The 17,281-nt window shown below is 41.2% G+C and overlaps 1 long non-coding RNA gene across 2 annotated transcripts in view; it reads left to right on the forward strand.

Annotated features, from left to right (window-relative positions):
• LOC130709402 (uncharacterized) overlaps positions 1–17,281 on the forward strand; it is a 154,718-nt gene that overhangs the window by 50,574 nt on the left and 86,863 nt on the right. For both annotated transcript variants that reach the window (XR_009009940.1, XR_009009939.1), the window contains exon 2: positions 15,693–15,836. This is a non-coding gene — a long non-coding RNA (uncharacterized LOC130709402). The remainder of the gene's footprint in view (positions 1–15,692; positions 15,837–17,281) is intronic.

Consider the following 17,281-nt stretch of genomic DNA (forward strand, 5'->3'; position numbering starts at 1 on the left):
GAGCGTGGGAACTTTCATCTTCAGCATTTTTGTTGACCAGAACACATTACCCTGCACCATAGAGCACAGAGAGGAAGTTAACCTTTTAATGGACATAAAAGCATCATGATGAACATCAGTTCCTGGGCTAAGCTGGGGTGCAGTGTGCCTCCTTCACGGACTGTTGAAGAGGAAACACTTTCACTTACCACCGCCGCAGGTTCTGGGGTTTCTCGGTCGTGTGTGTGGTTAGGGTGAAGCAGTGGTGACCGTGAGCCCTGCTACGGGGATGCTTTACCGACTGGCCCTGACTGCACTGCGCTTTTGAGTCAGTGCTGACCGGGGTGTCCAGCCATCCTGATTGGACTGCTCCTGCGTTGTTTCCGTGGATACAGGACTTCCAGCGCTGAGACCGGGACATCCCAGGGGAAGGGGGAGCTTCGTCACCCAGTGCAGCCCGGTGATGCGGTGGGGGGATGGGGGGGGATGGCAAGTATCAGTGCTACTTGCTCCCGTCACGTAGAGCTGTGGTAGTAGATGGCTGTTAGTTACTTAGTCGGTGAATTTAAATGCTTTTCCTTTCATGGGTAGTGCTCTCTTCCTCCACTGCCATGTCTTGCCGTTGGTCTTCCCAACAGCTTAACCTACCGTCTCCTCTCCTACTCACTTTCCCTTCTGCCCTCCATCGCCTCTGCTCTGTCTCGCTTTTCCTTCTTCTCTTCCTGCCACTTCTCCACACCCTCCCTCCTGTTCTTTCCTCACGATGCTCATTTTGTGTGTGTGTGTTTGTGATTTTTTGTCGTATTCCCTTAGTTCTTTTTTTTTAAATTTATTTATTTATTTATGGCTGCATTGGGTCTTCGTTGCTCCACGCGGGCTTTCTCTAGTTGTGGTGAGTGGGGGCTGCTCTTCGTTGCGGTGCATGGGCTTCCCACTGCGGTGGCTTCTCTTGTTGCAGAGCACGGGCTCTAGGTGTGTGGGCTTCAGTAGTTGTGGAACGTGGGCTCTAGAGCGCAGGCTCAGTAGTTGTGGCGCACGGGCTTAGTTGCTCCGGGGCATGATCCCGGACCAGGGCTCGAACCCATGTCCCCTGCATTGGCAGGCGGATTCTTAACCACTGCGCCACCAGGGAAGCCCATGATGCTCATTTTTATCCATGGGACTTCTGCTGTCTCAGCCTTCCCCGAAGCGAATCAATTTTATATTCCTTTCCTGCCAGAGAGATTCCTTTTTTCTTAACTTAGTGAAACTGACACCGATGTCACATCATGTGCTCTTTGCCTTGCTGCTATTTTTAACCTTAGTCACTGCTTGAAGGCTCTCAGTTATGCTTCCAAGGGTGTTGCTGTTCTAGTGGTTGAGATTCTCAGGTCTGACCCCCAGCGAGGGTGTTCTCCAAAGTGTGGCCAATGACGTAACATTAATGTTTCAGGAGTCCTTGTGGGTGTTACAGAGAAAAGTGGATTCATCATTGAGTAGGTTTGGGAAGCATGAGATTAAGAGCATGGGAATGGGTGTGTTCTGGGAAGTTTCTCGCCCCCGGGGTGTCCACTGTGGATCTCCAACCCGCATCCTGACGCGCAGCGGCGAAGGGCAGCATTGGACATCTCCGGGGCACGCCTACTGTGCAGTCACTGAACGCAAAGGGTATCACGGAGTTTTTCCTGGCAGAAGGCAATACAGTGCCCTGAGGAAGCAGCACCTTGTGCTAAATTACGGAAAGTCTTTGAATCAGGTAGAGGTGGAACTAAAGCAGCATTTCCAAACTTCCTTTATTCCAGGAACATCTTATGCAGAGGTGTTCTGAGGACAGCAATTTGGGAACGTGGCTGTAATATATTTCAAAGCCTATGTAAACATTTCCTTCATTATCTGGTCACTGCTAGCATCTCCTCCTTCAGTGTTTCTGTATTTTATAGGCAAATAAGAGGCGGAGCAGGAGGTGCCACGTGCCATGTCAGTCGCCGCAGGCGCGAGGAGACGCATATCTAAACTCTCCCCTGTGCATTATCTGCTACCAAATTGTCCACGACTTACCATGTAAATTTAGATGACCAAGCAGCACTAAAAACAGGCAATACGGGCAGACCACGTGACCTACACTCCCCCCTCTCAGAGGGTCACAATGCACACAATCTGTGTCACAGGTTCTGGGGTGTTCTGCAAAGCCTCCCATTTCACTGGATCTGACCCTGTGCTTCCCAAACTTGTTTTACTATGACATACTGCTCTGTTTACTGTCTAATACTTCATTATAATCTGTGGCATTAATGTCATTTTGGAAGCATTGGTTTAATATATTTTGCCTTCTTTCAAATTTACTTCCTCTAAGCCCATTGTCTGCAAAATACCACCCTTTCTACTGCCTGGCGGCACTTCAGGACACGTTTTTTTTTTTGGACATAAGAAGACACATTTGCTCCTTACTGGAACAAAAAAATACTTTAAAAATTGATTAATTAATCTCTTTCCAGAATGATGTGAGAATAGTTCCGCCTGGTGTAGAGGTGTATTAGCTTTTATATCCAGATCTTTTCAAGTCCTTTTGTTTTATGGTGAGCTGCTTGGGAAACACTGGAGCAAATTGCTGAGCAAAGTTTGTTTATGAATGTGATAGGCATTTATAATTATTGCAAGGAAAAACGTATCTCTTCAGAAATAATACTGTCTGAGAACACACAGGTGGAAAACGTCTTGACTACACAGTGGAACAAATGGGTCATCAATATTTCATAAAGTACTTTTCATATTCGAGACTTCAAATGCTTTATAAGTATTAGTACTGTCTTCACAGTATCTCTCGTAAATAAGGCAAGTACGACTTAATAAGCCATTTCACAGTTTGGAAAACTGAGCCACCTAAAAGCGTATTCTTTGACTCTTATTTGTTGAGAAAAATTAGTTGCAGGGATGAGCTTTGAACAGAAAGTGAGGTGCGGTCCATAAGGGAGAGTTGAAGAAGGTTCCAAAGAAGGAGAACGAACATGCTCGGGAGAGAGTGAGGCCCCTCAAGGAGGCCTCAGGTCCCAGTCACCTGGGAGCTTGTGGAGATGCGGCGCCTTTGATCGAACCACCAGGGATTGATGCAGAGGTCTGTGCGTCACTTAGCAACCTGCTGATGAAACAAGCTACTCATGCGACTCCCCAGCACCCTGAGGTTTGAACACCCTGCAAGGGAGAAGGGGGCCGATGATCTTGGTGCTTCTGTTAAGTGTTGAACTGGGACGATGACCTGACGTGGCATCACAACAGAAGAGCAGCAGGGGGCCTTACATGTGTTATCTGAGGTGATGACAGGCCAGGTTTTGGTGGGACCATTTCTTTCCTTCCATTTATAGAGACGAAGGAGGTGAGAACTAAGGATAGAGACTCCTGGAGATGATCCAAATAGCTTTAATGTAAATGCTGACATAAGGGGAAGACAATGAGAAAAAACACACGACGTGCTGCTGGATTTGGAGTCCATAGAAAGGTCAGCACCAGGGACATCTTCCTGAAAGTGAGGCCCGGTGAGGAACGCAGACCCTTCAACCCCAGATGTGTTCCCCACTAGCTTAGCTTTTCCCAGTGTAAATAGTCATCCACGTGTTGCCTGGATGAACAAAGTGTTAAAAATGAGTCTTTCTGAAGCAGCCAAGGTCCAAGTACACAACAGATGTGCTGCCTGATACTCCGTCATCTAAGGTGAAGTGTCAGGTCACTATCAGGGCTTGTGACCTTCGGCCCAACATGTATTTCAAACTATAAACTCAAGGACTGTTTTTTAGTTCTTAGAGCGCCCTGCCTCAGATAAAGGAGAAGGGTTTCGTGCTGAGGCCTGGAACCAGATTTCTTGAAGCCTTTGCTGGGGCAGGGTCCTCAGTAGGGAAGAGTCTGGGGGGCACGCTATGCTGTGAGAACTGTTCTGAGGAAGCAGCGTGGACGGGGCAGCTGCCTTGGAACTGGGGTCTGCATTTTGCACGGATGGGTCAGTGCTTCCAGACTCCGGGCTTTCTGCAAGATTCTCTCTTCTTGCTACATGCTGTACAGACAAAGCCAGACGGCCTCCTCTGTGGGCCCTGAGTCAGGCCCGTGGGCTCCTGTGAGGTCAGTTCCCACCTAGATTCTTGATCGACTCCTTTCCTTCTTGTTTCTGGCACCTAAAAATATCTTTTTTTTTTTTTTTAACATTGATATATATAGAAATACTATACACAGTTGTAGCTAAAGTTCAGACTCTGACTGTTATCATTCCTCTGCTTGAATCTTGTTCCTGACATTCACTTGTAATATTTTGGACAACATAAAAATATCTCTAGGCTTAAGTTTATTCATTGTGGGATTACAATGACAGATCATTGCAAAGACAGTACAGAGAGTTCCCTGACACCCCACATCCATTTTCCTTAAGTGTTAACACCTTACATTAGAATGGTACATTTACCACAACTGTTGAACCAATAGAGATGCATTGTTATTAACTAAAGACCATATTTTATCCAGATTTCCTTAGTTTTAACCTAATGTCCTTTCTCGGTCTCAGGATCCCACCCAGAGGACTGTGTAATGTTTAGTTTTATGTCTCCTGAAGCTCCACTGGGCTGTGACAGTTTCTGAGATGCTCCTTGTTTTTGATGACCTTGACAGTTTTGAGGAGTGCAGGCCAAGTATTCTGTAGACTGTCCCTCAGTTTGGGTTTTGTTGGATGTTTTTCTCATCATTAGATTGGGGTTTGGGGAAGGAAGACCACAGGGGTAAAGTCCATTTCATCACATCATATCAAGAGTACACACTATCAACATGACATCATTGTTGATGTTGACCTTGATCCCCTGACTGAGGTCGTGTGTAATGCAATGTGGTGGCCTAGATGGGAGTCTTGGACAGAAGAAGAACATTAGATAAAACATAAGGTAATCTGAATAGAGTATGGGCTTTAGTTAATAATAGTGTATCAGTATTGGTTCATTAGTTGCGATAAATATACCGTACATAAGTAAGATGTCAGCAATAGGGTGTGGGTATATTAGGTCTCTTCTGTATTATAGTTGCCATTTTTCCTGTAACTCAAAACTATTTTAATTAAAATAAACATTATTTATTTATTTAAATAATTAAATAAAATCACGAAGGAAAAGACAATCCCCTGTGCTTCATGTATTCAACGCTTTGCCCTGACAAGCACTGATCTGTTTTCAATCTCCATGGCTTTGGTTGTTATGAAATGTCACGTAGTTGGAAACACGCCGTATGTCACCTCCTCAGACTTGTTTCTTTCACTTAGAATGATGTGAATTTAAGATTCCTCCACTTTGTCGCATGGGTTAACAGTGTATCCTTTCTTAGAGGTAAATGATGTTCCATTGTACAGATTCTGCTTGTTCACCTACTGAAGGGCATTTTGTCTGCTTCGAATTTTTGATGATTATGATTATGGCTGCTATAAGTATTTGCACGGAGATTTTTGTGTGGACATACGTTCACCAATCAGTTGGATAAATACCTAGGAGCATAATTGTTGGCTCGTATGATGATACTATGTTTACCTTTGTAAGAAACTGCCTTCTGAAGTGACTGTACCCTACTGCGTTCCTACCATCAAGGAATATAAGTTCCTGTTGTTCCCCGTCCTCTCTAGCGATAGGTTTTTTTGGGGGGATTTTAGCTCTTCTAGTAGGAGGGTAGTGTATTTCACTGTTATTTTCATCACAGACTTTTTGTGAGAATTAAATGAATGGTTGACATATAGTTTTGTATTGTTATTGTATTTTATCCAAGATTTCTATGTGTTTTAGTGGACTGAGTCTTGTGCACCATGTACATGTTTCCTTCATGTAATCTTTTTTGCCATTTAGCACGAACTCAGGCAAGGCCGCTTGTCACGTCTCTCTACAAGTTATTGTTTCACTGACAGACATCCCTCAAATTAAACCTTGGGGATATTTTCTACTCCTATGGTACCCAGTTCTCCGAAAGCTCATCAGTACATGTTTGCTGAGCGATCCGGTTGATGATCCGTTTTTTTTCATTCTTTAATTTACCCCATCTTCTTTCCTCAGCCCTCTGTTTTACACTGAGTAGTTCGAAGGATTTAGGATTCTGAAGATTATTCAGGTGAATTACACACACGCAGATGAAGATTGCTGGCACCGTCAAATCTGCCTGCAGGCATGCTGATGCCGTGCATGTTGCCCTTGTCTTTTGCTAGTTTGTGGTGAGTCACCGCCTGCCTCATCATTACAAAATGACGAGTTTGTTAAATATGCCATCCTGTCTCTGAAGTTTTGATTTATTGTAGCTGGTGCAATGCATCACGATACCTGTTCATCCCTTATCGAAACTGACATCAACACACTATCATAGTCTTTTCTGTTTTTATTTAAAAATGCAACAATTATTAAAAAATGCTTTCTGTCAGGCAACGTTTCAATTAACCACTCCAGAGCTCTCCTGAGAGTGGTAGAATTTAGATTTCTGTCTACTTACGTTAAAGAAATGGGAAAATTGTGACAATGTGAAGTCTTCAAGGTAAAACAGCACAGTGTCCAAATTTATTCAGCAAACAAGTATGAACGTTCCTTATCCAAAATACGAGACGTGGAAGCAATAGCTAAATAACATTAGCGGCTGCTGTTAGCCCTGGCAAAGCAGTGGTGTGGGAAATTCTTGTCGACTTCTCACGGGGGAAAATCAGATGAAAGCAATGCTCTGATTCACTGTAGCCAAATAAACTTGGAACATTTTGTACACTCCTATAGTTAATGAGAAAGCTAGTGTTTCCTGCTATGTCAAGACAGACCTGCAACAGGGAGTAAAGGCTAAATCTAGAGTCTGCCGGGACTTTGTATCTGCAGCAATTCAAACCTTCTCTTCATTAAAGTCATAGAGATGTGAGTTCTCAATGTTTCAAAGAACTTATAGAAAAGAGCAATAGAAAATCAGGTTGGTTGAACTATGGCCATTACATCATGGGTATTGGTAAAGCACTCCATCCCAGGTAAGGAGATGAGCTTCATTCTATTAAAAGACTGAAGCCGAGAGATAATCTAGTCAGAAATAGGATATAAAGGAATTATTAGAAAACAAAAGACAAACAACAAAACATCGATAGAACTACATCATCTGTTATCCACCTGAAACAGCACCAACTCACATAAACTTTTTAAAAGTGAATAGATCAAAAGCTGAAAATACAGAGGAGGCTTTTATACCAAATAATGGTGCAAGCTGGGATGGAAGAGATTAACCTATTATGTCTGCAGTAAGATCAAAAATAATTTTTTATACATGCACTTTCTGAATTAACTCTGATACTGCTGAGATATTAAAGAACACTTTGAAGAAAGCAACCAACATTTCTGTGTTTAGTTCAGGTGACCTACTTTGTACCCAAGTACGTGTATAACAAATGAAAAAGACAATACATGAAGGCAGCATTATAGTTGAGATTTTGTACACACAAAACCCCAGAAAATCAAATTTATGGTTCCCATGGCAACTGTAACTCTGCCACACTGCACGTTATAGTAATCACTGCAGTGAGCTCGATAGTTATAGTTGCAAGATATTTTGGGCTGTAACTCCTTATTTTCCAATGCTTGCAATAATTTTTAGAAAAAATTCTCTTTCAGGGCTCTAACTTTTAAAGTTTGTCTCTACTGAACAGTGCACAATATTAGAAAGTTGTTGAAAGACTCCTGTGGAAGGGAAGCCTGGAAGTTTTCTTTTTCAAATGTATATATATATTATATATATATTAGTTTATATATATACTATATATATTTGTGTATATATACATATATATGTAGTGTTTGTGCCTTTTCCTTGCAAGGCACTGTGTGAGCACAAATTGGTAGTATAAACAGTGTTGTCACCCGGTAACACAGAGTTTATATATATGCTCATACAAGAAATACACAGAGGCAAGCCCCTACACCTAGAACATGAAATATAGTAGGCAAATCCATGTAACTTTGCTGGAATAATAAACAAAGATAATTGCATACAAAAATGTCAGAGGAGTGCAAAGAAAGATGATTTTTATCTACATCTTTATAAAGAAACTGGATGTCATGTTTGGGAAGGTGGTGCTTGATTATGACGGTAGATTGCAGGCTTTACCACCAACTAGACTCTGAACTTGGCAACTCTATGGACACTGCCCGTTGCTTATCCATTGCCCATCTTTTCCTCCCTAACAGAACACCAGATGTGTCTGGATCTCTAGCTTTCTCCAGCGGATCCCAGATGACACTGACTCACCCCCAGCACTGGGAGAGTATCCGTTTAGCTGAGTCAGCCAAGCTATCCCATTCTCTTGCCCTCAAGTGTTCTGGCCTTGGACACGTGACCCAGTTGTGGTCAGTGAGAAATGAGGTCAATCTCGGGGGGAGTTTCTGGGAAAGGTTCCTTGACCCTAAGTCTTGGGCCAGGAGGAGATAGTCTTCGCCCTTGCGCTGGCCATTGCCAAGTCCAGCTGGACTGCCTGAACCAGCCTGAATATCAAGGTAGAGGGTCCAACCAACACCAAGAACGTCAGAGGAGAAAGGGAACGAGGGAGGGTGTTTAAACTCATCATGAGGGACACACACAGTTCTGAAACCTGATTTTCCCTTCGGTGTGCCCATTACAAAAGATACCAAACTCTTTATTTTTAAGTCAACTGAAGTAAGGGATTTCTATTATTGGCTGCCAAAATCATCCTTCTTGATACCATAAGTCATTAAATTCTCTGAGTTTTAATTTCCTCATTTATTAAACATCAATAATAATATTTCCGTGTCTTCCAGGAAATCTGTACAAAATACTATGAATTGAAAGGCATTATACAAATGGGAGGCCAATAAATTGACCTTTGTACATACATTATTTATATCCAGTGGTGTACTAAAGGCAGCTTGTACCAGCTCACACAAGCCAATTTTCAAATTTTTAGGAATTGTGAAAGCTAGTTGACATCACATAGGTTAAAATCAGCTATGATGGGCTATTTCTATTACAGGAAAATGCTACATATTAAGTCTCTTCTTTGTTTTATGTTTCTTTACTGCAGAGAGCCAGTTGTTAAAAATGTACCAATATGCCATTATTTATATCTGTCTTGGAAACTAAAGGGTGACGACCTGGGATGTCTTGAGTGTCCCAAAGAGAGTGGGAACTTCTAGTTTTAAACCTTGCTTAGTTAAAGGGTAGTCAATTTCCTTTAGCATCTGTCCTCTGTTCAGAAGTCCCCTTTCTTTCTATTTTTCCAAGACCCTGACTCCTTGATATCATGCCAGCCATTCATGCCCTAGCCCAAAAGGAAATAAAGGGAAATATTAACAATAATGACTATAGGTAGTTCCCATCTTCATCTTCATTCATCCACCAAATATACACTGAGGTCCTCCTACAGAGGGCCCTGTAACAATGGGCTGAACATCTGGTGTAAGATAGGAAGTGTTCAACACCTGTACTCAAGGAACTCACATTCCTACAGCAGAAGACACATAATGCAGAAGTTGCTTTAAGAACACAGATATTTCAGAAACCCAGCCAGAAATGGTCAGGAAGGCTTCCTGGAGGAAGGAGGGTTTAGTAGGTTAAGAATAAAGCAAAAGGGGAGAGAAAGCAAGCCATCTTCCATTCAAGAAATTCTAATTTATCAGCTGTCTGGTGACCTGGACACATATAACAGATGGTTGAGAGAAGAGAAAACCAACAGCAGGACAGGAGTGGCAAATAGAACCAAATTTCACATACAGTATAATAAGCAGTGAAAATTATCTATGGGATTTATTACCTAGGGTGTCACCACTGATCTCAGAGCAGTTTGAGGGAAATCATGGGCATGAGAGTCTCATAGTCACGATGGATGGTCATGAATTAGACAGGGAGTTGCAGTCTGTGCATATCTATACATATATACGTGTGTATATATATGTATATAAAATCACAAACCGTACATATGTGTGTGTGAATGTGATAGAAGAGAGATGGACCCGGGAGATAAAGTGATAGAAGTAAGAGAAAATAATTCACAGGATAAGAAAAGGAAGTTTGAGCAGGCGGCAGGGATGTGAAAGGCTCAATCTTAAACAGAGAGAAGGATGCAAAAGGAAATGGTAAATTTTTGTGTTGACGTGGATATATTTGTAAATTAGGTGCTTAAGGTGTTGGGGAAACCAGAGATAAAATCACCTAGGAAAACATGTAAATCCAGAACGGTAGAGAACTAACATAAAACTGAATCAAATGCATAAAATGCATCATTTTCATCACAGGCAAGGGGGCAAGACTCTTTTTCTTCTTCTTTTCTCTGTTTTATGGGATTGGTTTTGTGTTTTGTTTTTATTTCATCCCTACCCCCTGACACATGCACCCGTTCACCCATATTCACTCTTTTGAAAACATACACACTCTATTTCTATATTAGTGATTATCATTAAAATTCTTATCATCAAAATCTCATAGTTATTTCAAGTCTAATCAGTATCTCCAACCTGCTCTAGAACAGTAGATGTATTTTAGGACGTTTTAACTTTGGTCAAACCCTTTTCCCCTTACATTTATTGTTGACCAGTATTTTAGTTCTATCTTGTTTATCTTTATGTTTTTAATTAATTTTTATTGGAGTATAGTTTCTTTACAATGTTGTGTTAGTTTCTGCTGTACAGCAAAGTAAATCAGCTCTACGTATACATATATCCCCTCTCTTTTGGATTTCCTTCCCATTTAGGTCACCATAGCGGATATGTTTATTTTTTAAAATAAATTTCACTGAGGTATAATTTACACACAATTTAAGTGCACAGTTTGAGTCTTGACAATTATGCACAGGCATGTAATCACCAGCCCATCAAGATACAGAGAATCCCCATAAGCCTCTACCTTTGACCCCCTCCCCAGGCAAACTCCACCCCATCCCTGGCCCCAGGTGACCACCGATCTGCTTTCTGAAACGCCACGTTAGATTTCCTTCTTAGACTTTATATAAATGGAACTCATCCTTCATACAGTACATACACATTTTAGTTTGACTTCTTTTACACACCATAATCACTGTAATGTTTTTGAGGGTTATCCACATTTCTGCTTATAACAATAGCTTTTCCTTTTTATTGCTAAGCAGAATTCAGTAGTACAGATGCACAGTAATTCGCTTATCCAGTCACCTGTTGATGGATATTTGGGGCGTTTCCAGTTTGGGGCTATTATGAATCAAGCTGCTATGAACATTCATGTAAAAGTCTCTGCATGGACACATGTTCTCATTTCTTTTCAGTAAAAACTCAGAACCTGCTGGGTCATATTACCAGTCTATGGTTAACTTAAAAGAAATTGCCAAACTGATTGCAAGATGATTGTACCGTTTCATACTCCTCCCACCAACACGTGAGCACTCCAGTTTCTCCATATCTATGCTCACACTTGGAATTTTAATTTTTAATTTTAGCCATTCTACTGAATTATAGTGGTACCACATTTGGGTTTCTATTTGTGTTTTCTTAATGCTACTGAGCATGTATTAATGAGTCCATTTGGCATTCAAATATCTTTGAATGTTCAAATCTTTTGCCTATTTTTTTATGGAGTTGCTTGTCTTCTTATTATTGAGTTCTGAGAGCTCTTTATGTATCCCTGATACAAATCCTTCCTGAGATGATATATATTGCAAATATTTTCTCTCAGTCTCTGGCTTGCCTTTTATTTTTTTAAATATAGTGTCTTTCAAAGAATAAATGTTTTAATTTTGATAGGGCTTATTTTATTGTTTTTCTTTTATCATTCATGACTTTTAAGTGTTGTCTATGAAATCTTTACATACCACAAAGTTACAAAGATTTGTTGTATTATTTCCACTACTGCAGTTTAACTTTTATGTGTAGGCATATGATCCTTTTTAGTTAATTTTGGCATATGGCGTGAGGTAAGGGTCAAGGCATACTTATTTATTATCTGTACAGATGTCCAGTTGCTCCAGGACCATCTGTTGAACAGATGACCTTTCTCCACTGACTCATAGCACATAGTGAGGACCAAATGAGCTAACACATGTGAAGTGCTTAGACAATTGCCTGGTACATAGTAATTGCACAATAAGCATTTACTACAGTCTTTGGTGTCTACATTCCGTCTTGCAAATTCAACCTTTTGTCCAGCGTTGCACACTCTTCTCCTGAAATACTTTCTTTACAAAGTCCTTTAGAGAAAGTCTTTTGATGATCTGTTTTCATTAGTCTAAAAATGTCTGTATTTCACCATTCTTGCAAGACTTACTGTGAATAGAATTTGAGGTTGACGACTGCTTTCTCTCAGCACAATTGAAGATACTATTTCTCCATCATCTGAAGCATCTTCCAATATCTGACGAGAAGAGCAGCAAGCCTTTCCTTTGTGGTAATCTGTCTTCTCTCCCTTGTTCTTTTATTCTCTCTCTTTCTCTCTCTGTCTTCCTTGTGTGGATTTATTTTTATCTGGAGTCATTAGACTTTCTGGGTCTGAGGAATAGGGTTTTTTTTTTTCCCTGCTTTTATCTTTTAAGTGCTTCCTCTCCTTTATTCTTTCCATTTTCTTTATCTAGAATTCCATTTAGACATATATCAAACCTACGCATTTTATTTTCCATTTCTCTCTCATATTTTCTCTCTCTGTCTCTCTAACCTGCTTTATGGGGAAGTGCTTCACATCTAACTTTCAGTTTGCTACTTCTTTTGTCATCTATGTCTGATTTTAGGTGTACTTATCCATTGGGGATTTTATTCCAATGGAATTGTTCTGTTTCCAGAAGTTGTATTTGAATCTTTACCAAGTTGCCTTGGTTATTTGTGAGAATAAATTGTACCTTGCTCATATATCCTATTTTCTCTTTTACAGCTTCAAACATTTAATCCTACTTCTTTTATTTAGTATCACAGAGTTCCGAAGGCTGAATCTCTCAGTTAGTGAAGATCTGACTCCACAACTGTTTGTTATTTCTTTTCTCACTCATGGTAGTTTGTTTCCTTGTGTGTGCACAAGCGTGTGTGTGTGTGTGTGTGTGTGTGTGTGTGTGAGAGAGAGAGAGAGAGAGAGATTTGATTAAGAGTTCATCATATTCTGGCCACTATCTGTGAAGTGTCGTTTTGAGTTGAGCATGCAAATCTACTGAGGTTTTGCACCCTTCCAACCCAGGAACATGCTGTGATCAGAAGGCATGTCAGCTCAAAATTTAAAACCACATAAAATAGTTGTGGCTATAAATGAATTCTCAGGTAGATTTTTCTCGCCAGAGCCAAACCCAGATGGATTAATGCCATTTGAATCTCCCCACATTGGCAAGAAGATTTCTTTCTAGTCTATTTTTTCACAGAAGGTGTAGCTCATCAAAGTTCCTGGCTCTTTGTGTGAAGTTTCCCTTCTAAATCCCCATTTTTCTGTGTGTCAAATTACCATCTCCTCTGCCCTGCGTGGACCTTAAAGCCCAGTCACCTTGGATCACAGCGACCCTCACACAATTGAGGGTAGCAGAAGCTTCAGTGTCATTTTGTGGCTTTTTTGTAGCAAAAAAAATGTTCTCAATTTCCAAACTTGCTCTGCCCTTATTGTCTCCAATCCAGTAAGCTGAGTAAAGTCTCCAGCATACTGAGCCCAAGTACTAAAAATTATAACTGATTCACATCTAAGTGATAACAGCTAGTAGCTGGTCAACCTTTCCAGAAGCATTTGGATCTTAAGACTAGGAGTGTCTTAGCCTGAACCAAAAAAAAAAGGTCTCTTATGAAGACTTTTCTATAGATACATTTGAGGGGAAGGAGATTTCTGGAACCCACACGTTTTACCAGCTAATCCTTGTTGTGCAAGGAATGTTTCATCGGAGCCATCGCATTTCTCCTTCACATGTGCTGTGGTGGAGATCACGGCACCTCTCCTTCTAATGTTAGTTTCTTCACTAATCTGTTCAATCAGTAAATATTTATCAAGTGCCAGCTCTGGGCCAGGCACTGAGCTGGAATAGTGATGAGAAAAGTAGTGCTTGGTCCTTTCTCTAGTGAAGACTATGGCCTCATGAGGAAACAAAGAGGCTGATAATCACCTAGATATGAAAAAATGCAAAAGGACCCCTGAGAGATGCTTTGAAGTAGACGCACCTGTGCTAGGAGAGCCGTGATGACAGATCCCAGGGTCAAAACCAGCTCCTTGGGCAGTGACGCCAGTGGCAACGTGGGAATAGTGAGGTAGTCTGGTGAGCGCGTACAGAGGTGAGGGTGGCTAATGTGAAGGGAGAAGAAAGAGTGATGGAAACGATGCAGCCAGAGCAGCTGGGTCACGAGGGGAAGACGTTCCTCTATTTTCAGTCTCTTAATCAGGAGACGAGCATTGGGCTCCACACTAGAGAAAAGGGCGAAGGGAAAAAAAAGTCATGGTTAAGAAAGTCACCAGGACTTTCTTTCCCATGAGAATAATTTAGTTGTCTTAGTCGTGTCTTAGCCATGGCTGTACCATGACACCCCGTCTTCCTCTCTTTTAAAATATTAAAAGACATTGTGAACCTGAAATTAAAGGAATCTGATCAGTGAGTCAAAATCCTTTCGTATTTTCTCACATGCAAATTCTGCAAAAGCAGCCAACTGAAACTTTGCAGGGAAAAGCTACTTGGATCCATTTCATTCCTCAAAGAATGTGCAATCAAAGGGTCTGTCTCTCTCATTCAGCATCAGTCCTGGTCCAAATGGCAGCCGAAACAGTTAATCAACTCGTCCACTGGGAAAAAACTAACATTTAAGGATAAAGGAGCACCAATTTTACAATAATCGTGCATCTATCCACTCATTTAGTTAGTGAAAATTGTTCAGCTACTACTATGTGTCGGACTCTATTCTCTATCCTAAAAAGGAAAGTTAATTAACTTCCAATAGTTTTATTTTTATTAGCAAATTTGTCAAGGTCTGCCAGAGCTGTCATCCCTCCAATAACAGCTTGTACCAAATTCCTTTCATCCCCTGTTTAGTGAAACAGCAAACTAATGGACACCAAGAATATAGAAGCCAAAGCAGAGATGACTGCTCATGTTGAATTGTGTTATTCTGAGACAGAGCAGGGACATTTCAGGCCAGCACAGGGGTAATTAGTGGCTGGTCATGGACACCCGGGTATTGTATCAATCTGAGTTCTGTGCTTGTCTCACTTTTGGAAATGGCTCAGAAACAACCTGCATGCCTGTCAATGCTCTGTGAGCAAAATTTTGTACAGGGGAAGAGGAGAGAGTAAATATCACAAAAGTGGTCACTTCCTGGTCCACAAATTTCAATAAGTTTCCTCCAGATGGACTCCAGCCTCACCTTATTTTTGTACAAGAAGTTAGCTGAAATTAATATATGGGCTGACAGTTCAGCTTAAAGTCAAAAGGAAGAGATCCCAGGAACAAATACTGGCTTAAAAAACACAGAAAGAAACGGTTATGTCTCTACATTCCTACTGCATTTTTCTATTTTCTGTACCCAACCAAGACAAAGAAAGTGTGTGCATTACAGATGTGGTTCCACTACAAAAGCATATTTGGATTTACCCACTTATTTTTCAGCTGTAAGTTGCCTAAATTCCAACATCTTCAATCCCGGCTATTGATTGGGGCTGAATGGGCTCAGCTTTTATAAGGAGAAGTCATTTCTGTCCATGACAATCTTATGTTATCTTACAGTTAAATCTATCTACTATTTTTTTTTCCCTTGGCAATAAAGAGAAATCATGAACGCATCATTTCTGATTGTCCTCAGGAAACGTGGATCTGACTGTTCCCTGGAAACATTTAAACAGAGAATGTTCTCATCTGCAGTGAATCGTTTCTGTGGAGTCATCCTTGGATGCAGGGGAAGGGCTTGGATGACCCCCTCGAATCCCATCCAGCAGCAACCTTCCTGGTAAGTCTAATGGAAGCATCTTTCCTCTGAGCTGCTTTGTGAGAAAAGCAATAAGCCGTGACTCCTATGGTGGTTCCAGAAATGGAATTGCTGCCCACAGAGCACTGTTTTCTGTCTCTCTAGGAGGGTAGCCTCTCGCCTTTGTAGGAATTTGCAGTAATGCAGCTAACTGCAAAGAGGCAAATGCTTACCAGGATTTTCCCTGCCACAAAGCCCTGGACCTTAGCAAGATTATTTTCCTCCCATAGTGATGAAATAGAGTATTAAATGCATATCTCAAAATGAAAAATGTGATAACAATCCCTTCTTAGCCAGTTGTTTATAGAAACTTTTCATTCTGGGTTCATTACTGATCTTTTTCTTTTAATTGAAGGCAGATAAAATTAGAGATGCATGACCCCATGGCAGAGAATGTCTCTTTCTGTGAAAAATGGGAGATCTAAAACTAATATCAAACAGAAAACACTTTCAGATCACAGATAACATCTCTTACCAATTTGTATCTCCATAAGCTAAAAGAATGGCTGATATAATCACATATAAATGATATTGACCAGTGGACAGAAGTGTTATTAAAGAAAGACAAAGAAAAAAGTTTGGGAGAGATGGAGACACTTTTCACTCTGTAGTTCGTATTTGACAAGAGTCTCTAATATAACACTTGTGGCAGCAGAAAGGCAGAGCTGTTCAAGTGCCCTCCCCAGGGCAGGGCACTGCTGAAGTTGCCTGCAAGGTGGCTTTGACCATGGGCTAAGCAGCTGGTGTGAGTGTGTGCATGTGTGGATGAGAGAGACGAGGCAAGTCACTTAGGATTCGTTTTAAACTTTAAAAATATGGACCAGGCTTTGGGTTGTGTGTGTGTGGTTTTTTTTTTTTTTTTTTTTTTTGAGCCTTTAAAAGCCCAACAGAAAGTATTGCCAAGGGCCCTCTGCTCTTAATGCTGAGATAGGAGCAAGCTTACAAAGTAGCAAAAAACCAGAGCTGTGCTGGAGGTGAGGGGGCTGGACCACCTCCCGAGGTGTCGATGTAGTCATTTGAAGTGTCCAGTCCTTGAGACATGTAAAATCATAGAGAAGCAGATTTTGGTAGGAGTTGTGGAGGAGTTAAAAAGCCAAAAGCTCAGTTTTGCAAGTTAATTTAGAGACGTCTATTAGCTACACAAGTGGAGTGGGCGTGGTTGGAAACAGGAGCTCTGGGGAGAGGGCGAGGCTGGGGATACAAATCTGGGAGTTGCTGTTGTGTAAAACGCACTTAAAGGTGTGACCCTGAATGAGATCATCTTAGGAAAGAGAGAGACTACTTAAAGGAGACGGGAGGTGGGGACATTTATCTCTGAGATGAGGAGGAACTGGGGAAGGAGACCGAGAAGAAGCATCAGCCAAGGGAGGGAAAGAACTAGGAGAGATTGAAGTCAAGACGAGAAAGAGTTTCAAGAAGCAAAGAGA

The sequence above is a fragment of the Balaenoptera acutorostrata genome, chromosome 12 (assembly GCF_949987535.1).
Source record: "Balaenoptera acutorostrata chromosome 12, mBalAcu1.1, whole genome shotgun sequence".
NCBI classification, from domain to species: Eukaryota; Metazoa; Chordata; class Mammalia; order Artiodactyla; family Balaenopteridae; genus Balaenoptera; species Balaenoptera acutorostrata.